This window comes from Notothenia rossii (genome assembly GCF_949606895.1).
Source record: "Notothenia rossii genome assembly, chromosome: 7".
NCBI classification, from domain to species: Eukaryota; Metazoa; Chordata; class Actinopteri; order Perciformes; family Nototheniidae; genus Notothenia; species Notothenia rossii.
Window position 1 is genome coordinate 6,311,779 of NC_136905.1, and position 24,245 is coordinate 6,336,023.

Sequence of the window (24,245 nt, forward strand, 5' to 3'; positions counted from 1 at the left end):
AATGACGGCAGCACTGATCAAGGTTTTCTGTAACTGTCCAAGTCCTTCCACATTTTTTTTACAGTCTTTAATCACTGACAAAGCCCATAACGTGTTCCTGTGTTTACTTCCTGTCTGTCTTCTTCTGCTGTTCCCTTTAGTGTTTGCTTCCTGTCTGTCTTCTTCTGCTGTTCCCTTTAGTGTTTATTTCCTGTCTGCCTTCTTCTGCTGTTCCCTTTAGTGTTTACTTCCTGTCTGCCTTTTTCTGCTGTTCCCTTTAGTGTTTATTTCCTGTCTGTCTTCTTCTGCTGTTCCCTTTAGTGTTTACTTCCTGTCTGCCTTCTTCTGCTGTTCCCTTTAGTGTTTACTTCCTGTCTGTCTTCTTCTGCTGTTCCCTTTAGTGTTTGCTTCCTGTCTGTCTTCTTCTGCTGTTCCCTTTAGTGTTTGCTTCCTGTCTGTCTTCTTCTGCTGTTCCCTTTAGTGTTTGCTTCCTGTCTGTCTTCTTCTGCTGTTCCCTTTAGTGTTTACTTCCTGTCCGCCTTCTTCTACTGTTCCCTTTAGTGTTTACTTCCTGTCTGTCTTCTTCTCCTGTTCCCTTTAGTGTTTGCTTCATGTCTGTCTTCTTATGTTGATTTCTCTGATGTCCAGCTCCCTGTCTTTTAACCTCTTCGTTGTCTCTTTCCTTTTTCTTTTTACTGAGACACTGTTTGGCCATCTTGAATGCAAAGTTTCACACTCTCCTCAATTTCAAACTTCAAAATCAAAAAGTACTCCATGGTGCTTTCTGATGGATGAAAACTCATATATTGTTTTCCACAACTGGCGTTAAATTGACCGGACTTCTTTCTGCAGATTGACTGCACATAGTCCCTTGATCCTCCTTAGCAACGGTCTGTTGGGGAAAATTAACAACCTCTGGATTGTCCAAATTGACCAATCAGAATCAAGTAATGAAGCCATGTCAAAACGATCTATTAGTTACTTTGTCAATAAATATTGAACATGCTAAACATATGATGCATTGCTATACATTTAGCTTACAAAGTATATACCATTTTTCAAACAAGCTCAACATAAACAGATACACCAGTAAAATGCTAAACCTTCATAAGCTTAAATATATTTTACATAATATAGAGACAGGGAACTACTTTTATGCGATGAACCCTTTAGTCTCTGACACATTGAACCTGAATGAATTGACTTTGAGGCGGCGCGACAAGCTGTAAACACAACATTGACATATTATCCCCTTACAAAGTTAATATGGCGGATGTGTTGGCAAACAGTGGCTTGTTTACAATTTGAGCCGACGCTGAGCAACATTAGCATTCATTTGGAGTCGTGTATATGGACACCTGACGAATATAAACCGCCTGATAATCAGAGGATGTTGTCTTACTTCAGCGTGACATTGTGTTTGTGTCAGCTGAGTGTTGGGAGGGGGGGGGGGGGGGGGGGGTTTAATAATCAGTAGAGAGTGATGGGTGTCAGAGTGGGTATTTGTCTGTCTTACACCAACTATTTCTATAACTAGCTTTTATTTTTGTGAATATTTTACCCAACCGAAAAATGTGTTAATTATCAGTTCCCCGGACTAATTGTTCACAGAGATACATTTAAAATAAGATATGCTAACGATACACAGACAAGTATGATACATTCGTTTCAAACATGCGTTTGGTCTTTTCTTTCAGATTCGTTGACAAAACAGAATATTAAACAGTCATCCTTTGAAATGCTCATATTTAAAATTCAGTTCCTGTCCCGAACTAAATCTCTGGCATGCATGCTCTCCAGTATTTGAATCATAACTCGGCGCTGTCACGTTATTAAAGTCTGTCCGATCAGGCCGGTTTCCAGCGTTTGAACTGAAAAGTGTCCGTTCAGCATGTTCACTTCTTTCAATTAGAGAAGAGGCAGCTGTCGGGGAGACGAGGTCGAGCATTGTGAGCGCTTCGCTTTCACAGTCATCCAATAAATACTCTTTTAATTAAATGAAACTTTGTGCAAACATCACGGAAGACTGAAGGGGAGCTCACTGAAAACAAGGGTCGACCTGTCAGCCGTCTGCAGTCTACTTGAATTCAGCTTTTGCATTGAACCCAACTTTCAGGTTTTTTTGTTCATGCCATCTAGCTCCCAGTGTTCCTCCTTCTACATTGACATAAGATTTTCACTAAAAGCGTACTTCCTCAGGTAAAGGTGAGACTATAAACACACTTGTATTCTCTATATATCTGTCAGGACACGTCAATTTTAAATTATATACTAAAAGAACAAATTAAATGTTTGGCCTTTTCCTGCCTGGCTCAACAAATTCTATAATGTGTTGATGATGACATTAACCCACAGGTCTAAAAAGGAACCGTAAACATGGGGGAGCGTTAAAGGAATTGTGCTTTACTGAAACGTTAACCATTTAACTATGACCCTAAATCCAAGCCTGTGTAACGGGGGGTTACGTATTGTAACCCTAGTTATATAAGCGAAGACGGAGCCCTCTACTGGGGCCCTCTCTGTCCTATGCCGCTCGCTGAAGAGGGTGTAGGATGACAGTCAGGAGGCGAGGCCGCCTTATCATTCAGATAGATAACTTTAGATTTTATTTTATTTTCCCCTCATAGCATTTTGAAGCATCTTGAGATGATGTTTTTTTTTATTTAAATGTATTATTATTATAACTAGCGGTCGATACTGAAAGAGCCTAAAGGTCATAGACCCAGATGCCCAAAGATATCAGCGGGCTTTAACTAAAATATGTCCCCTTAACAAGACATGTAGGCGCAGGAAAATAACCGAACAGCTGCAATGACACCAAAAAAGACTACAGCTGTACTTAAGGACAAAACACATAACTCTCTTTCTATCGAGGCAAATGCAATTCAATCTGGTTTTGTACGTTTAATAGCAACTTGAGCACAGTTCAGACGTAATCCGCCATTATAGTTTTGTGTGAAAGATAATCACGCTGGCGTTGCATCTATGTTAATGCTAAGATCATGACGTGGTCCCTCTCTGGCTCTGGTCGGTATAGAAAAGTAAACTGGTTCCCAAGTGGTTAAAGTTAAAACCACTGCGAAGCAAACTAGCCGCATGCAGAGAACAAGAACAAAGCTCATCTTAATAAAAAAGAGGCACAAGAGACACAAAGCCACTACAAAGGGACACAAACATCTCTAAAGTGTGTCATGACATCGGACCTTTAAATTAAATACAGAGGAATGATATAATTACAAAGTGGATTTTAGGCCATTAAGATAGCAACAAGATGTGAACAACACACACTTCCATTCATGATCTGCCAATGTCATAGGGCTCATTAAAGCACGCGCAAATAAACAGAGGGGGGGAAAGGCCCGCACTTTGATCGCTTTTAATTGAGCTAATCCCGCTCCGTAAGTGCACGGCTAAATAAGGATTTGCAAACACATTTACAAGGTGGTCCTAATATTCACATGGAAATACAACCAGAGAAAGCTGCCCACATATCAGTCGGATAAAAATAAGCCAAGAAAAGAGCAAGTCTCGTGCAGAAACGTCCATAACTCTCTCTGCTCTGTCTGTGCTGTGTATGTTAACCCGCGCTGGCACCTCGCCCGGGGGCTTTGGGGAGGACTTGTAGGCCACAAACCACAGCCCATTTGGAGGCTTTTAAATGCTCCATAAACACCGCTGGAGAAAGACACAGAGCTGCAGCACAATGTTCTAAAATAGTTTAGGCCCTTAGAATCGTCCTAACTTTTCACCCCCTTACGGCGCCCCTCACAAGTCGTCCGTCGGAGGCCTCCCTGCCGCCCCCCTACTGAGCAAAAACTCCCCTTTCCCCGAAAATGGCTTCAGTGAAAACTATTACATTTCTCAATCTGATACGCCTCTGCTGCCTTTCATGAGCATTTCCATGAAAGAGCCGAGGCGAAATTACAGTTGTTACACGATGTCGGAGCTGCCAGGAAAATCCCAGCTCTGATGAAATGCCTCCAAACTGATCGAATGCAGCGCAACGAGCCACTGCCGATTAACGGTTAAAACCCTCCTGACTGCCGGAGTCTCAGAAGTATCTGATCAAAGCGTTCTGCTTGTCAGTTTACTCCGTTGTTTTACTGAGTCACCGCAGAGCTCAGCATTGATTTTCAGCTGACCTACATTTCTGTCTTGCCCTTTGTCTTACCTCCATCCAGCAGTCGGATCCCAAACATTTGATTCACCGCCTCTTCCTCAGCACATTTTTATAGACGATCTTTAAATCCTAAGAAGCCGTCTTGCCTCAGTTATGTGATTTGGATCAGCTTCCCCATCCCTTGATTGTTTTTTTGTGTTCTTTGTAGCTTGTGTGTATGATTCTTTCTAAGCCAGCTCTCGCTATAAAGTCGCAGTGAATCGGGCCCTTTATCTCCTGCGATGTGGAGTCAAACCCAAAATACTTTACCCTTTTACGAAGTGAAAGAGAAGTTATGATTTAAATCAAATGCTTCAGACTTGATCCCTGAATCGTAGGCGGGGGTTTGTGAATACGGAGCTGCAGAGGATTGCTGGCCTCCACCCACACCTCCATCACCTGATTTGTTACATCAGGAATGCGGAGGATAAGGGGGAGAAATTGCTGAAATATATATATGTATAAATTGCTGAGAATTTTTGCTGACCGATGTCCAAACACACCCTCAAACCATAATCACTCCCTGCAGGCTCCAGCTATCTGACAAATGGGATTTTATGGTAACCAAAATAACATTCATGCACAGGCACATTAAAAATATAATCTGTTACCTGTAATCCAATGTACAGTAGTCAGTAACGTAATCAGAGTATCAAAATATAGAAGTAATGTAACCTGATTGATTCCCTTTACTTGTGGATTACCTCAATTGCAATGCAAATAAATGAAAAAGAAAATAAATAACAATAAGATGACTGCTACCTCCGCGACCCGACCACGGATAAGCGGGAGAAGATGGATGGATGGAAGATGACTTGCACATAACTTATCTCAACATTTATGTGTACTCATGCTAGCTGCCCTTTGTGGTTAAACAAATCCCTTCAAATGATGGCAACAAGTACAGTATATATGAGAAATTAACTGTCAAGGGTTAAAAGGTGAGACATGTTATTTATACATTTTTTAATTTTGAAAAGATCTCGTGAAATTTGATTATTGACATTTTGAAAGTCATTTTAGTTATGGGTATAATGACATATGTTCCATCTCATTTCATTTCATTTCAATCTTTATTTCGAACAGATTAAAAAAAATAACAAATAAAAAATAACAAATGTGAAAAACAGAATACCATACTGTTAAAATACAGTATTTATCCACATTCATGATCATATTTATATATTCAACAAAAAAGTCTTTATATTAATAATAATAATAATAATAATAAATCATATGTGTCCGAAAGGGAGCAGGAGGAAGCAAATGCTTATTAATTCCCACCCCTTACTTGATCAATGATTGTCCTTTAAATCATTATGCACTTAATCCTACTTACATTTACACATACATACATATAAAATAATTTCTCATCTTCAATCACCTCTCTTCATTCTCATAGTTTTCCCAAAAAGTGTTTCTGTACATCCTTTTAAACTGAATGATGCTTGTGCTTTGTTTGAACTCCTGCTCCAACCCATTCCATAAAATCACCCCACAGATTGTTATACTCATACTCCTCAGAGTTGTTCTGACCTTGAGTTGTTTAAAAAGTAGATTTCCTCTCAAAGTACACCCACCCTCTCTGTCTACGAACAGTGTTTTTAATTTCCTAGGTAGTAGATTATGTCTGGCTCTGTACATGATTTGTGCCGTTTTAAATTTAACCAGATCAGTGAACTTCAATATGTGTGACTTCAAAAATAATACATTAGTGTGTTCAAGATATCCAACATTATTGATAACTCTTATAGCCCTTTTTTGTAATGTGCATAACGGCTGTAGGCTGGTTTTGTGTTTCCCCAAATCTCCACACTGTAAATCAGATATGGCAACATCAGTGTGTTATATCGAGTATACAATGAGTTGTGGTCCAGAATGTGTCTGGCTTTTCCCAATATTGCAATCGTCTTAGCCAGTTTTGCTTTTACATGAGTGATATGAGGTTCCCAGCTGATTTTGTGGTCTAAAACCAAGGAACTTCATTTCATATACTCTTTCTATGTTTATGTAATCTAGTATTAATTGCACCTGTGGATTTGTTTTATGTTTTCCAAATAACATAATCTTTGTTTTTGTCACGATCTGTCTGTGTTGTGTTTTGTCTTGTCTTTTTCTGTCTTTGGTTTCGTGTTTTAGTTTGAAAAGTGTTCACCTCCTGTCTTGCCTGTTGCTTTCTGTCTGTTTTCCCTCCCTGATTACCCGATTGTGTTCACCTGCTGCCCCTGTGTTTTCTCCTCCCTCCTCACCTGTCTCTTGTTTGTTTGATTAGTCCTGTGTGCATTTAGGTTCTGTGTTTTCTGTTAGTCTTTGTGAGTTCCTTGTTGTTTCTGGACTCTGTTCACTGGGAAGAGGTCTGTCTGTAGCCTTGAAATAAAGGTATTTTCTGTTCATCTGCATTTGGGTCCTGCTTGCCTCTCTCAACCCTGACACTTTTGCTTATATTTAATAATAATTTGTTTGTGTCAAACCAATGTTTTACTTTAACCATTTCTGCTGTTATCACTTCCATTAGCTCTTTCAAATTGTCATCGGAACAAAAAATATTAGTGTCATCTGCAAATAAAATAAATGTCAATATATTTGATACTCTGCAAATGTCGTTGATGTATATTATGAACAGCTTTGGACCCAACACGGACCCTTGAGGTACTCCACAAGTTATGTTCATGTATTCTCATTTATGTTCACCAATTTCAACAAATTGTTTTCTGTTGCTTAAATAATCTCTCACCCATCTGATAAAAAATATAATGAAAAAGGAATCTAGAAAGGGAGAACAGACTAAACTAATTCATATAATATAAATATTAAATCATGTAAAGAATACAAATCAAAACAACCTTATACAGGTGAAAAATACGACAAATTATCAAAACGTTAATAATTTTCTCTATGATTTGGGTTAACTGATGACCCTTTATACACATCGTATCTCTCTCTAAAGTGCTGAACAGAAAGCTGAAATTGTAAACAGTGTGTGTTGCGTCTAATATTTATTTTCTGCTGCATGCTGTCTTTCCATTTTGTGTTGCTGAGGTCAGGAGGCAGTTATGTTGTACGTCCGGCACCCCTGGCCCGACGCCTGACACACCACGAGAGCTGTGTGTGTGTGTGTGTGTGTGTGTGTGTGTGTGTGTGTGTGTGTGTGTGTGTGTGTGTGTGTGTGTGTGTGTGTGTGTGTGTGTGTGTGTGTGTGTGTGTGTGTGTGTGTGTGTGTGTGTGTGTGTGTGGGGGGGGGGGGGGGGGGGGGGGGTTTACTGGACTGGTTCAATCCGGAGGTCCCGACTCAGCAGTTCAGACACTTTCACCCAGAGACAAGGAGCCACCTGTGCCTGTCTGTTTCCCCACGACTCTGGTTTCATCTGTGCTCACACTTTCTGAGCCGTAACCTGTTCACTGCACCTGTCGTAATCAGGACAAATCACCCCCCACCTCCCAAAAAAACACACCCCTCATCCCTCTACAGGCCTGGACTCATCTGTCCTGCCGCAGCCAGCTGGAAATCCCCCAGTACAATCCGGTTCTGGGCGCCTGTTCCCAGTCCGCAGCGATAACCATCGTCCAACAGCTCCGTCTGCACAAATCTGTCCTGCCAACTGTGTCCATAATCAAACATACACGCAGGACTATCAAAGGTCAAAAGTTTAAAATGACAGCTGGTAGAGATGAGAATGCAGAGGAAACTGTTTGAAGTGATCAGTTTAACGTTGGTCCGTTTCCTCTGTGGATCAAAAAACTTTATTCCTATACAAACACTTTTTAAATCATTTGTTTATGGAAATCTGCCCGTCTACAGGGTACATGTTGGGTATTTTCACACGTGACAACATGTCTAAAACAAGTACAAATATTGTTAGGTGTATATTTGATTTTAAATTAGGCATTTATAGCCAACAGTTTAATTTCAGGCCTTTGAAAATACACAAAAGCACTGAAACAACCACCAAGCTGTGGCTTAGAAGCTTATTTGCTCGACTGAATTCACTGTATTTGAACAGTATAACTGTTTTAGGCTATATTACAATTTGAACTAAGTCTTATTTTAAATATAGCTGCACTGAATTATTCAGAGCACATTCATTTAAAAAGCCTTCGACACAGACATACTGTATTTTAAAACCTCCATCAAATGTGGATTTATTAGAAAAGCTGTCCATTCAATACATTATATTCAGTTATGAATGTCAATTAGATGGTAATCCGCATGAGAAGTATAGACATGAAAATAAGCCTACAGGGATGAATTCGACCCGGACAGACCTGACGCCTATGCTGTTTACACTGTTATATAAAAGCATTTCTAAGAACATTATTTTTTTGAGTTGGATTTAAACGGCTACTGTGATGGTTGACCTTTAACAAAAATACAAAATCTAACTGCTGCTGGCCAGGGCTCTTATTTGATGCTGTGTTTTTAGATCAGTGTCCTCGAAGGAGACACAATCGATGAACAGACCCTGACGCTGCTGGATCAACTTCGTGAGGAAAGCTCAGGGTGTTTCACCGTCTTGTAAACAGCTCTGAGTACTCTGAGCCGACAGTGTGATGGTAGTTTCTGTGATTGGATCGGCCGTTTAGGATTCATCGCCTGGAGCTTAGCGATTCAGACAAAACAAAATGACAGGCAGGGGTTTCCACACAAAACAAACAGATTCTGTACAACTAAACTAAAAACATGTATACTTTGGAGATTGTGGCTTTAGGTTTGCATAGTCTGAGGATTTATTTTGAATAATATGAAGGACAACCATGACCTTAAAGCTGCGAAAATGGATTTCTTTAACACCTGTTGGCAGAGAAGCTTCAAAACAAACCAATGGAAACACAGCCTTAACTTAAGAGGTTGTTTTGGCTGAAGCAAATTGTATTCACACAACAGACACAGAGCAACACTAGCATTATTTTGGGGAGATATAGCACCTGGAGAATGTAAGTTTTGATCAGAAAATATCTGTCTCTTAAGTTGCTAAATGCTCCACTTTTAGTCGCTGGATGTATCCGTTGTTTGTTGTTGAACTGGGCTTTGTCAGACTTTGTTGCTGGTAGTTGACACAGCTAAATCATTTGCAAAAAGTAGTTGATGTTGGTGCTGTGGTGATACAGGTGAGGCTATCTGTGGCTAACTAGCTAGCTAGAAAACCATGTACTGGCAAGCAAATAGACCATCAAACTGGTTTTTGAACATTGTAAATATGTCTGTTAACCAAAGTCAGACTCTTTGTAAAAGGTCCAAACAAATGTACATCGCCTCTGCAAGTGAATCCACTAGGGGTTCTGTAACGATCTGGAAAAGACGGAGCATTTTACCTCCTCCAGTTCCCTCGTTTCGAAGTCAACGTTTTTTTAATATATGTTTTGGATATAAGCAGGGCCGGACTGGGACTAAAAATCAGCCCGAGAAACTCGGTACCGCTAGTCAATTGTCAACGGGGGGGTGGGGGGGTACTAGTGAATTGTCCGACCGGCCGACTTCTGTACCGGCCCACTGGGGAACCTCCCGGTATTCCCAATGGCCAGTCCGCCCCTGGTTATAAGCCTGAAATAAGTTCTGTGGTTAACACAAACTGAAGAGATGTTTAAACAAAGTTGATGCCCCTAACCAAACTGTAAATAGAATAGAATAGAATAGAATTGGGAGGGATGAAACCCTCTGTAATGGTCACACATGCAGAGCAAACAGCACACACAGTGAAATGTGTTCTCTCTCTGCTTTTAACCCATCCTAGTACCAGGAGTCTAGAATGTGTAGTGAAAACAATTCGCTAAAAGAGTCTAGAGCTGCAGGTTTTGATAGACATCTCCGTGGAGTCATTACCAGGATTAGCACCTTTCACAGTGCATGAAAAGTCAAAACTTTACTGACGGCTACATAATATATACCGTAATTGTTGGACTATAAGCCGCACCTGAATATAAGCCGCAGCAGCGGCATACCACTCTCGGTTCCACTTTTACTTTTGCGCGCTACCTGTCTCACTCTTTTCCGGCCTCCAGCTTTTCCTGCTGGAACCCGCCGCTTAAAGGTGGGGGTCCGCGGACCGGCCATAGAGTCAAAGGTGTTGGCCGTTAGCTGTAAAAATCCATAGATTAGCCGCACCGTTATATAAACCGCAGCGTCGAAAAATAGGGAAAAAGGCGCGGTTTATAGTCCGAAAATTACGGTAGTAGGCCTATAGATATGTTAATAAATGGAGCTGTAATCATAATAGTTTGCTATGATTTTAAACATTGAGCAGAATGACCTGTTATTGTTGTTTCGGCCAACATCTATTGTCCTTTTTGGTGAGAATATTTACCAAGCCAACAGTGAATATATAGAAAAATCATACAAATTGGTTTTAAAATGTACAGACTGTATATTTATACTGACAAAACACTTAAATTAGCACACTTAGAGTAGATTATTTGAACTCTGGAGAGGTTTAATCCTTAAAGTCTACCATTTTTACCCAGATGACACCAAAGAGAAATACAGAGAAAGTGAAACAAGGGTCTGCAGGCTGACGACATAACTGTGGCGTGGCTTGTTGAAGCAGTAAAGGAGTGAGAGGATCATCCTGAATACAGAAAACAACCTCAAACTAAAGGGTTTACGGGGTAAAGGAGACAGAGGTTGGCGTCTGATATTGAGCTGTTCTTTGTGCTTGGAAAAGCTGAGCGTAACAAAATTGAAGTGAAAGAAAACAAGCAGCCCAAGGAGCACGTTTCTTAACTCCCCAAAAGAAGGAAAGTAGAAGAGTCCTTCATGCGTAGCTAAAGTTGCAGTCCCTCTCAGTTTGACCTGTAAACAACAGAATGTAAATCCTTCTTGATCAGCCCAGCACGGACTGGTAGAAAGTAATAAAGTTTGACATTGTGCCAAACAAACCCCTCGCTGAAGGTTGCAAGGTTTTGGACTCACAATCGATGAGATGCTGATTGTGTGTCATTGGATTTTCATTTATAGTCGTCCTTAAACCCACATGCAGTTAGGAATGTCAAACCTAAAGAAAAAAAATACTGACCTTATGGAACTGTGCAAAACGATATTTGTGTGTCATTGTCTTTTCAGCAGAAGTAGAAGAGACCTTTTTTACTTTATAATCAAAGTAGCAATACTTCAGATCAAGGCCTTAACCATGGGGTCAACATGGGGGGGGAACAAAAATTCAATCAAAATTTGAATACTAATTTCCTGGTATGTTAAAGGAAAATATATAAAAAAATAAAAAAAAAACAAATTCACGAAACTGTGTCTCCATGGGTGTAGGAAGCATCCTTAATGCGGGTGGGACAATTTGACGGGGGGTGTGGGCTGATGCTGGACCTCACCTCCTCTAGGGGGGTCCGGGGGCATGCTCGCCTGGGAAGATTTTTTTTTAAATATTGAAGTCAAAAGCATCAATCTGGTGCACTTTGAGAGCAACATTAATAGATCTATGGAAACATCTCTCAACACCCAGATGAAACAGAACTGTAAACAGATTAACTTTTTCTTTATGCATATTTTACAAATCACTCCCCTAGCTACTATTCCTGAAAAGTTTGGTTTTAACATCAGAACTACAAGTTATTTACACAAAGAAGCTAAACCGGAGGATTCATTAACATTACCATTACGGAATAAAATAATATAGATTAGTTTAGGGCTAACTAGAAAAAGATACCAGAACTGATGAAGGGCAAACATGTCTGACCTGCTTGGAGCATCAACGCTAACTGAAGCCGGACTCGGACGTGCGACAGCGAAATACACCCCCTGTGTACAAAATAAAGGTACGCATAAACAAACAAAGGCTGAACCAATTTACATATGAAAAGAATATATATCATTTTGGTGAAGTTCACAATAACAGAAAATAAAGATGTTCAAGTATACAAATAGCCAAAATAAAAAAGTCATAGAATAGCAATTTTATTTTAATTTGTTTATATCAGTTAGGCCAGGGGTATTCAACTAAAATGCAACGGGGTCCAGTTAGAGAAAATGCCCCCATGCAAAGGTCCGGAACATCAAAATGTCTAAGTTGCTTTATGAATTAGTGTGATATATTGAAGTAGCCTGCAGCTTTATTAACGTCTGCATGTCATCAACAACTGACTGCCAATCAAATAAAGAAAGTACAATTCATAAACAACAATATTTATTGTCAATTAACATTGAACTCTACAGATATACACTAAATACTGTGTAATGTTCCTCTCGGGCTGCATTTAAAAATAAAATAGAGAAAATAAATAAAATTGCTTTTGAAAATGTGTGCATCTTAAAAGTGCTTGATTTTAGATAAATAAAATAAAGTGTAGCAGCAGCTTGAGTTTCCCTTTTTCTTTGTTAACCGTTTCACATCATGACTTAACAGTTTCAGACGATTATAGAACAATATCAGTCTTTACACATCATAACAATTGAACAGTTTTAAAGTTTCTCTTTCTTTCCCTCTTATATTGCAGTCCCTCACTCACTTTGTTTTATTCAGAGAGTTGAGCTGGAGCTTGTCCTTCCAGGAGTTTGTAAATCTGGGCTGAAATGGTGTCAGGGCCATTCTCATTCACACAAGCAGTTGCTAATTGGTTACAGTGATGCAAACACAGGTATGGTGAAAAAAGAGAGAACTGCTCGAAGCAGAAAAAAAACAGCGTAATATACCGTCTGACAAAGGCCTGTGCTATAATGCTTCAATTAACTGGCTATTCTTTATACTCAGATCAATAGGAGACAGAGATGTTAAGTTATAAATCAAGGATTTTTATTATTATTTACAGCAGGGGTGGGCAACCTTTTTCCTTTCAATTTTTACAACATCCTCCGAGGGCCGTACAAATTATTGAACTCAACCTCTGCTTAAAAAAACTAAAACCACAGCCCATTCATTTGGCCTTTCTTTCATGCTGTGGAAAGAGAAAGCAACCTCTTAATGCAGATATCTACCATGACTCGCGCATGCATGCATGTGCACGGTGTGGCATGACCACCAAAACAGAAAGATATGGATACAAGATGTATGCAAATGTATTTAGTATCCTATCCATGTGAACATGATTTAAGTGGGTGGGGGGGACCTAACCTACTCTAGGAGGGTTCGAGGGCATGCTCCTCCGGGAAGATTTTTTTTTTTTAATATTGAAGTTAAAAGCATCAACAACTTTTTTGTTACTGTCATATAGTGTTTTATACCTGTTTTTTTTATTTAGTCTCATTAATAACTATAATGATCATATCAAGGTGTGACTGAACCTCACTGAGCTGAGGTTATTTGAGCCTCTCCGGAGAGAGCTCTCTTCCACCTGGTTGTAGAAAAGCTCTTTAAATTCGTTAGCATAGCTAGCTAACCAGATGCTAATAACAACAGATCGCCACTGTGCTTACAAATAAAGACACAGCCACACAAACACTGCGGCATGTGTACGGCTCCTTATGGGTACTGCAATATTTGAAGAGCTGGAGCGGCGTTGGTGCTCTCCGTAAGCACTCATTTCAGACGAGACATATTCCACGTGAAGACACGTTACGCTCGTGTTGTGTTCAAGGAACCTGTCCTTGGCCAGGAAAAACAGGTACTCGCTTGTTTAATTATTTTTGCGGTCTAGATTTCTTCTTCTTTTTTTTGAAGAAGTCGGACTGACGGACGGAGTCCCCCCCCCCCCCGCCCCCCACCCCCAAAACGAAAACTCTTCGGTTCTCCACGAATTACACAAGTCACCCAAATCAGCGTTAAAAAAGCGGGAGGCGCCGAAAAATCTCCTATTAATGTATTGATTATAGCTCCGGGTCCGTATAGGTCGGCGTCTGGGTCCGGATCCGGACCGCGGTCCGCCAGTTGCCAACCCCTGAGTTAAGCTATATATTGGGGGGGACATTTTGAGCGTATCTGAATATTAGGGGGGATGTCCCCCCCCCAATGTATATGGTGAATTCAGCCCTGCTTCAGATACAAATACTCAGTTACGAATAACAGTCCTGCATTGAACATTGTATTAAATTACAAAGTATTTAAATATACTCAAAGTACCGAAAGTAAATACAGGTATTGCAGGTTTTCCCATTTTAAGAATCAACCCAATTATTATTTTATAATTCAGCCTTTTTATGTTCATCACTTTAATGTTTGTAACTTTGCACATATGTTGTTTTTCACTTTAAATACTTCTTGGTAGCTCAATCTATAATATGATATCATGATTTAGTATTAGCATTTATATTGTGTGTTGGTAAATATAATTTGCAAGTAACTACATATACAAGATTTGCATGCATATTGTGGCATGACCTTTATAAGCAGCAAAAAAACTCTATTGAATCATAGGTACCTCAAATGTTTACTCTACTCCACAGGGATTTTAGACTTTGTAGACCATTAATCCATCCATCCATCCATCCATCCATCCATCCATCCATCCATCCATTAATCCATCCATCCATTCATCCATTAATCCATCCATCCATAATCCATCCATCCATCCATCCATCCATCCATCCATCCATTAATCCATCCATCCATTCATCCATTAATCCATCCATCCATCATCCATCCATCTATTAATCCATTAATCCATCCATCCATCCATCCATCCATCCATCCATCCATCCATCCATCCATTAATCCATCCATCCATTAATCCATTAATCCATCCATCCATCCATTCATCCATTAATCCATCCATCCATCCATCCATCCATCCATCCATTAATCCATCCATCCATCCATCTTCTCCCACTTATCCGTGGTCGGGTCGCGGGGGTAGTAGTTCCAGCAGAGAACCCCAAACTTTCTTTTCCTTGGCCACATCAACCAGCTCTGACTGGGGGATCCCAAGGCTCTGACTGGGGGATCCCAAGGCGCTCCCAGGCCAGAGAAGAGATATAATCCCTCCACTTGGTTCTAGGTCTACCACTTGGTCTCCTCCCAGCTGGACGTGCCTGGAACACCTCCCTAGGGAGGCGTCCAGGTGGCATCCTTACTAGGTGCCCGAACCACCTCAACTGGCTTAAGGGCGACGCCAGCCACCCTGCGGAGAAAACCCATCTCGGCCGCTTGTATCCGCAATCTCGTTATTTCGGTCATGACCCATCCTTCAAGACCATAGGTGAGGGTAGGAACGAAAATGGCCCGGTTGCCTTCTGGCTCAGCTCTCTTTTCGTCTCAACGGTGCGGTAAAGCGACTGCAGTACCGCTCCCGCTGCTCCGATTCTCCGGCCCATCTCACGCTCCATTGTTCCCTCACTCGAGAACAAGACCCCGAGATACTTGAACTCCTTCACTTGGGGTAAGGACTCATTCCCTACTTGGAGTGGACAGTCCATCGGTTTGACCATTAACACGCTCACAAATCATATATGACACAGGATGGAAGCCCCAAACAGCATAACAGAGCCTCTTCAAGTACAGTACTTGAGGAAATGTTACATTCCCCTCTGCTTTCCAGCATGTCGCTTTTTATTTTCCTGTGCAGTCTTTATTGCTGACAGATACTTCACCAAATGGTGTCGCTGTCGCAGTTCCCCTCATGAAATATTTAAGTCACAACCTTAAATTAAGTCTCATATTTTTTCCATCATGATCACACTCTTATTTTCCGACTATATTGAGGTTATAGCTTCTCCCATAAACTCATCATTTCCCTCTCAACTCCTTTTATAATCATTGAGTGGAGATTAGAAGCCAGTTTCTGCTTCCTCCCTTGCAGGCGGAAGAAAATTGTCTCTTTCAGTATTCTGCCTCTCCTGAGTTTCGTTGGCGGAGCTGATTACTCTGCAGGTCATAAGTTAATTGTTTATGTGACTCGCATGTCGGCGGGAAATATGTCATCTGCATCCTTGAGAGAGGAATGAGAGCCTCGGCACTGCAGTGCACACACGGCAAAAAGTAAGTGAAAAAAGAAAAGCATAATTGGATCTTGATAACGAACTCAGTCTACGGTGCTTGTTGCAGCAGTGGCAGAGATTAACCCGCAGTCATTGGGAGCAATACAAAGCAGCTTGGAACGTAGCAAAAATAAACAAAAACTTTCAAATGATACAATAAAACCATCTGGACTACAGCTGCTGTGTTCCAACGTGTTTAGGGATGATTTCAACTTCTTTAAACATGAACATATTCAGAGTTTCACCAGATTTCATCAGTCTCTGAAACAATCAGTTGCAGAGTTGTGTGCAACAAGAACACTGTTATATGTGTGCTTGATTTAATTAAATTACTTAATATAAGTATAGCCTTTCTAATGGTGAACACCAAATAACATCCTTTTTGGGTTATGTTTCCACAGGCATAGTTAAATAAATATGCTGATTTGAAACAGTTGCACACTAATCTCCTGTCTTTACGCTAGATATTTGAGTCTGCCAGAGTTACGGTGCTGAGCCAGGCTCTTGATAAACTTTAAATGGACAGCAAGTCGTAACCTAGTGCCTGTCCTACACATTGCGTTAAACATAAGGATGTTTCTAGTCTCTCCTGGGTGAATGCAACCTTTAATGTGTCGGGGAAAAGTGTGGTTGATTCTCCTCCATCTCTCCCACGACCAGCGAACAAACCTTAAAACGCATCATCGCTCCTACTATGCTCGGGTTGGATGCCCCTAGACTAAACCATTGGCACATCTTTATTTATAAGACTATTCTTGGTGTTTTTCCACCTTATCTACAGATGTATGTCTTTCGGAAAAGTACAGGAAGTCATCCGAGGAATTGTTTTTACTTACTGTCCGAAAAGTCCACACTGAGCTGGGGCAAAGGGCGATTTGTTGCACCACTAAATACTGTTAATATTTACATTAATGATGTGACCGTCTGTGTTTCCTGTAGATATGTAATTGCTCTTTTTACTGCACTGTTAGTGTACAGTTTTATTATTATGCTGCTGTGTTTATTGGATTTTTGTAACTGTGGCATAACAATCTCCTCTTACGACCCCCTAAAGTGTGACATCACTTCTGAGCCTGCCTCCTACCCAGAGATGGGGTCGTTACTAAAAAAAAAAGTAATATATTACATATTACTTTTTTAAAAAGTATATATTACACTACTTCGTTACTGTCTACATAAAGTTACTCGTTACTTTACTCGTTACTTTACTCGCAGGGCCGGCCCGCCCCTCCCTACAGGCAGATCACGCAGACTGCGGCGCACCTACAGTGTAAGCGCGCCACAGTTTTTGCCTCTGCGAGACTCCACTTGCACCCCCAATTACTATTGCATTAAGGAAGACATAACACAAGTCTTTCTTTTGATATGCTCTTTAATAAAATAGGCTACCAGCCTACAGTACCACAACAAGCTAACAGTCTGTGAAACGTAAAGACACTAATTAATGTAACCAGTTCAAGACGCATTATTCTTATTCTTATCATTCTTTATGAGCGCAGTAACGCTAAGGTATCTAATTACTTATTTATTTAGTTTTCCATAACTTAGTAACAGAGATGGTCAAACTAAAGTGGTAGAGACATGGCAGAATTCCTACAATGAAGCGGGACATTGAACTGTTCACCCGTGAGAGGGCAATCAAGAAAAGAGAGCGAGCGGCCCCGTTGAGGGAGTTTGATGAAAAGACTCAGCCATGTTTATGCAGCACTGCACGTGGAGATGTGGACGCGCAAATCGCGCAGATTACGTAGGCCTACATGTATACAAACCTGCGGCGGAAACCCCTCTTGTCTGTCAGTGAGTGTGATCATTTAAAAAAAGTAACGAAGTAACGCGTGTCGGGGCAATGTTAGTAACTGTAGTGCGATTACTGAATTATAAAAGTAACGCATTACAATACTCCGTTGCCGGCGCACGTAATATTATTACAGTAACGCGTTACACCCAACTCTGCTCCTACCACCCCTGTCTAACCACTATTCAAAATAAACAACTAATACAGATATATCATGAGAGGCAGCCAATCAAAACGAGAGCTTTACAGTTCAGCTCAGTACACTTGGTGCCTTCCCGGTGGATACAAATGTGATGAAGTGCCGTCTTTTCAGCAGGGTGCCCTTAAAGTCCCCTTAAGTGTGACCTTAAAATAAAGCTGACATGATATAGGAGCTTGGAAACGTTCCATTTTAATATTCCTTTGCTCCTCTGAAAGCCTGATTCTGCCACAGAGCAATCACTTTTCCCTCAAAAAGTTTTAGGCAAAAGAAATGAGGAATACAGATTTGTTTAAAGGGGAGAGGGTTGAGTTTCTAAACTGCTGGTAATATGAAATCCGCTAGAAAAAAGCTTTGACTGGCACCTTTCTTACATCCCAACTCAATAAGACAAAACAAATTCCAAAGGTTTGACTGTGGACATATTGCAGCTGCCTCCGTCCACACTGACTGAACTAATATTAAATAAGAGGGAAAGGGTCTCCGTGGAGTGAGAAAGAGAGGGGGCGCTGTGATGAGTAAAACCAAACATTCTCAGACTTTTCCTCAGATGTTGATGCATTGACTTTGAAAGATAAAAGTCGACCTCTCCACAGTCTGAGCCACAGCTTGTCCACTGAAGTCTTCAAAGCTGCTTCTTGAGGGATTCCCGTATGGTTTCATTTTCTGCTAACTTCACCTCTGTCAACCGCCCACCTGCTGACGACAGCAGCTCTGAGACCCTCCCCTGCCTCACGCTGATACTCAATTAGCCCTGGAACAGCGGCGCTCCCATCAAACTAATGATTCAGAGCAACAAAAAAATCCACTCTCCCCTCCCTCTCACTCTCAGACATTTCTTCTTCCCCTCAAACCCATTTTTCCTGGAAATTGCACGTCTCAAAATGGCGGCGTCTCATGATCATTACTGTCGACGTGAGATTGAAGAGATGACAGTTTTGAGGAATATAGATTTGTCTGTGCAGGCGGTAACATGTTTAGTCTTTGTCACCCTAAATGAGTTTTGGTTCATGTGGAGTGTGTGTGTGTGTGTGTGTGTGTGTGTGTGTGTGTGTGTGTGTGTGTGTGTGTGTGTGTGTGTGTGTGTGTGTGTGTGTGTGTGTGTGTGTGTGTGTGTGTGTGTGTGTGTGTGTGTGTGTGTGTGTGTGTGTGTGTGTGTGTGTGTGTGTGTGTGTGTGTGTGTGTGTGTGTGTGTGTGTGTGTGTGTGTGTGTGTGTGTGTGTGTGTGTGGCCTAGCATTACTATACTTGTGGGGACCTAAATCTGTTTACACAGTCACGTGTGGGGACTCGCTTCCCTTATGGGGACAAATTGGAGGTCCCCATGAGGGGAATCATTAATTTTGGGGTGAAGACTTGGTTAGGGTTCGGCATGTGTTGGTTAGGGTTAAGGTTAGGATAAGTCTCCAGGAAATGCATGCAAGTCAATGTAATGTCCCCTGGAGTGATGTGTGTGTGTGTGTGTGTGTGTGTGTGTGTGTGTGTGTGTGTGTGTGTGTGTGTGTGTGTGTGTGTGTGTGTGTGTGTGTGTGTGTGTGTGTGTGTGTGTGTGTGTGTGTGTGTGTGTGTGTGTGTGTGTGTGTGTGTGTGTGTGTGTGTGTGTGTGTGTGTGTGTGTGTGTGTGTGTGTGTGTGTGTGTGTGTGTGTGTGTGTGTGTGTGTGTCCACAGGATTGATCTCGGAGGCGCACCTCATTGATTTCCGTCTCTGCAACCCATTTGTTTTCGTGTTGGATGAATCCACAGACATGCATCTTATGAGTCATGATGCCATCACATGAGGAGGAGGTGAAAAGGCTTTGCTTCATGAATATGTGATCATTCAATGTCATTTGTATTCAGTTGGCCTCTGCGCATTATCACGTTTACTGCTCTGAGAGATTTGAATAGATACACAGGAGGAACACGTTGAGTAGAGCATGTTGTTGATGCACCCAGAGTGGGCTCTTTATCATTCAAAAGTTAAAGCTCGACCAAACAATATTCTCACATTAGGAATAAGTCGATATGAAAGGCTTTGTTTCTGATGCACCCACAGAGAAACATCACCCTCTTCTGCCTCTTGAGCGTATTCGCTCATTGTCTTGCAGTTTATTTGTTATTCTGCATTGTTCTGTCTCACTGCATTCATCAAATCTTGTTTCTTGCAGAAGCACGCAGATGTTTTCAGCACAACACTTTGATATACCCGCAGCGCTGAAGCTGCCAAGTCCTAAACTAAGGTAAGTGTTTCCTGAAAGTGAAGCAGCTAAACATCTTCTCCAACTCCAAATGAATATTTTGAATTGCTTATCTTCATCTAAATGTTTGCTAAAATGTATTATGACGTTTGTTCATATTTGTTGGCTTAGTGTCTGCAAGTACAAAGATTTGACCTTTCTGCTTTTTCCATGCAATTCTGTGGTTTGTATCATCTCCAGCAAGGAGGTCATGTTTTCGGTCTGTTTGTTTGGATGTCTGCTTGTCTGTTTGTCAGCAGGATTACGGAGCTAGTGGCCCACTTTCTATGACACTTGTTTGAAGGGTGTACCATGGGCCAATGAACAACCCACAACATTTTGGAGCAAATTTGAATCGCGGTGCAGACACAAATTGCAAAATAGGGCATTTGGCTTTGTCAGAGGTATGTGTCTGCGAGTGCAAAACTACAAAAAACAAGTGGAGACATGGGGAATTCTGTAGGCTTTATTTGATATCCTCTGTTGTTTGTTTGTATGTTGTTTTTATTTTTCATGTGGAACTAAATCATGCAGGTCTCCCTTGTAAATGAGATCGATGATCTCAAGGGACCAATCTGTCTAAATAAAGGTTTGAAATGAAATGAAATTAAATGAGCTGAATTGTACTAACAGGCCAGCTTTCAAACTAAAGTGTCATGTGGAGAGTGTTATGAGTTTGCAGACAGTATGTTTTAGGGATGTAACAATACAAAAAACTCACGGTACGATATCAGTCCACGGTACGATATTTATCGCGATATTGAAAAATAAAGGAAAACATTTTGAATTTTTTTTCTTTTCTTTATTAAATAATACATCTGGTTTGTACAGTATTTTAGTAGGATAGTAGTGTTTTAAAGTGTCAACAATATAATAATCAGACCCTGCAATAGAATAAATCAAGTTTCACTTTAGTTTTTCAAGTAACTGAACTCTAACTCACTCACTCAGCATCATCAGAAAGGTTATCTTTTAGGAATATGAGCATGTCCACATTTCCAGGTAGAAGCTGGGATGTTTGGGCGTTTACAATATCCCCTGCTGTGGAAAAAACTCTCTTGCTTGGTACTGATGTTGCTGGGACAGAGATATGCTTTGGCCATGGGTGACAGCAGTGGGTCAAACTGTGCATTGTCTCTCCACCACTTCAGCAACAATACAGTTGTTGCCAAGAAGGTGAGGCTTATTGACAGGGTGAGATATAAATATACTGTTGGTACTTGTCTGTGTCTCTAGGTATGTACATGTAGCCCTGTAGATACCATGTCCTTTTTGTGTTATCTGTTGTTTTATGTTCATGTTGTAACCTACTTGTTGCCATGTTGGACAGGTCTCCCTTGAAAAAGAGATTGATGATCTCAATGGGACCATCTGGTTGAATAAAGGTTTAAAAAAAAAAAAGAATTATACAAAAAAGATTCTTTTTTTTTTTCTATTAAAAAAATTGCGGTATATTTTGTCAGTCTAACGACGGTATTGAGACATCTATTTACCGCGATATCGCAATATTCTATATATCGTTACATCCCTAGTATGTTTACATTATGTATTATTCACTTAATATTGGAATAACGTTAAAAAAGGACACAGATGTAGAAGTTGCTTTGGATAAAAGCGTCTAACAAATGACATGTAATATAATGTGGTTATTACTATAACCATGACGATGAAGCCAACCTAACATTATCAAAATAGTAGTTCAAACCAACCATTCATGGATTTGTCTATTCATTAATTCAGCTTTAAATCTACATAACAATCTGCCACAGCCCAGTGTGAGGACAGTGGTTTTTATATCACAGTACGGCGTGATCAAAGGTTTTCAGATTCATCCAAACTGACGTTAGCATCTGTTGCCTGCAGCGTTTTTCTAACCTAACTGTGTTTGATGTTTCTTTTACTTTTCCCGCTTTGCCATTGAAACATTTACGAATTTAAAACATAATCTGTGCGCTTTCAATCGCCGAAAAATGTTAATTCCTGTTAAGCTTGACATGTGGTATTTGAGCCAGTTTCATAACCTGTTTTAGAGATGTCAGTCTGAGTTTTAGATAGATATAGTTAGATATACACATAGATATGGTTTTACAGATATACAGTTTTTACATTGTGATTACCTCTATTTTGAAATAGTTTGGGCCCTAAAGTTGTTCAATCTTTTGCAGTCGATGAAGTTGAATCCAGAATTGCATCTCCCAGAACACCGACTGTCAAACAGAAAGTGGAAGCGGACAGAAGCCCCTAACATCGAAAACAAAATGGATTATGCACGTTTCGAAAGCTCCAAGTGACACAAAAAAGGCTTCGCAATTCTCTAATTTCCCCTCCTCGACTCCTATCCTCGTGACTTTGTCCCGTCCACAGGAAATGCGAGCGGAGGAGTCGAGGAGGGGAGCCGAGGAGAGAGGAGGGGAAGCAGCAGGTGGTTAGAGAAATGAGATGTCCTTCAACATGGCGCGCTGAAAACCATTTCCGGGTCACTACCGGAGGATCGAGAAGTCGAGGGGGGGAAATTAGAGAATTGAGAAGCCTTTAAAGAACAACATCAACAGTCAAAGCAAGTGCCTGCAAACTAATACTGTGTTGAAATGAGTTGACAACAGGAAAGAGGACAGCCTACAGCAGGGGTGTCAAACTCAAATACACAGTGGGCTAAAATAAAAGAAATGGGTTCTAGTCGAGGGCCGGACTGGTTCAATGTTTATTGCAAAACGTATTGAAATGAACTTATTGCACATATTAAACCTGGAACTAACAAAGCTTAAATTATTGCCTATAAAAACATTAAACATTAAATAATCAGTTGCATTCATTTCTTATGGCTCTATCTGCAGAGTCATTTCTTATGATTACATTTTCCCACAGGCCAACAACAGCTTCAAAAAAATATTTCCCTCAAAGAACAAACCAAACATGCCCTGTTGTCTCAAGAAAGAAAGTGCAGAAGGAAACATCCATTAAACTCAGGTTGCTGCTCGGTGATGCTAGTTCAGATACTTGGCATCTCATCTTGGGTGCAAGGTCATCAATGTTTGGGGTCAGGCTCTGAGCTGAGGAGACCCTCAGGATGGAGTGAAGGTGTGCGTGCAATATACCGGCGGGCCAGATCTATTAGTAATTAGAAATTATCCTGCGGGCCGAAATTAAATCCACCAAGGGCCGGATCTGGCCCCCGGGCCTTGAGTTACACACAGGTGGCCTACAGTAAATACTCTTCTTCTTTTAGGATGATTAATGCTAAAAATGAATAGTTAAAATAAAATCTGAATACGTCTTTCTAGCCTTTGCTTGTTCACATTTAGGGTTTTACGTTTGAGTGCCTTGGTGAGTTGTTTGTGTACATATATTTAGAAATGTTAATAGCATCCACTCTGTAGCGAATTACCTTTTTTCCTGTTCATTTTAATACATTTCACTACATCACTACTCAGATGAATAATTCGTTTAAATGTTATTTCCAGTGCAGTGAGGTTGCTCTGAAGTGTGTTTTCTATGTTTCAGGAAATATATATTTGCCAGTCAACGTTTTAATGACATAAACAACATGATCATGCCCATATTTGTTTAAAAGCTTTGCCTTGTGTAATGCAGGTTTACAGGATTAAACAACAGTAAAAACATGTAGAGTGTGTTGTCATGGATTATTAATATCCTGATTTATATAACATTTTATTCCTAAAAACATATTTTGTATGGCTTAGTGATAAAGAGCTATCTAACATTCAGTAAACACTGTGGCACGGATTATTAAGGCAACACATGTCTGCCCTGTTAGCCTTAGCATTGAGGGCCTTGTTGTGTAACTGTTACCTTCCACTAGCTAACAATCTTAATCAAAACAACTACAGCTTCTAGCTAACTAACTTTGACTGCCAGCAAACAAACTTTGTTTACTAGCAAACAAACTACAGCTTCTAGCTAACTAACTTTGACTGCTAGCAAACAAACTACAGCTTCTAGCTAACTAACTTTGACTGCCAGCAAACAAACTTTGTTTACTAGCAAACAAACTACAGCTTCTAGCTAACTAACTTTGACTGCTAGCAAAC

The 24,245-nt window shown here is 40.6% G+C and overlaps 1 long non-coding RNA gene across 1 annotated transcript; it reads left to right on the plus strand.

Moving 5' to 3' along the window:
* Positions 1 to 15,847: 15,847 nt before the first annotated feature.
* LOC307045996 lies at positions 15,848 to 23,464 on the plus strand. Its single transcript, XR_013810043.1, has 3 exons — positions 15,848 to 15,987; positions 20,128 to 20,199; positions 22,362 to 23,464. It is a non-coding gene; the product is annotated as an uncharacterized lncRNA (long non-coding RNA).
* The last annotated feature ends 781 nt before the right edge of the window (positions 23,465 to 24,245 follow it).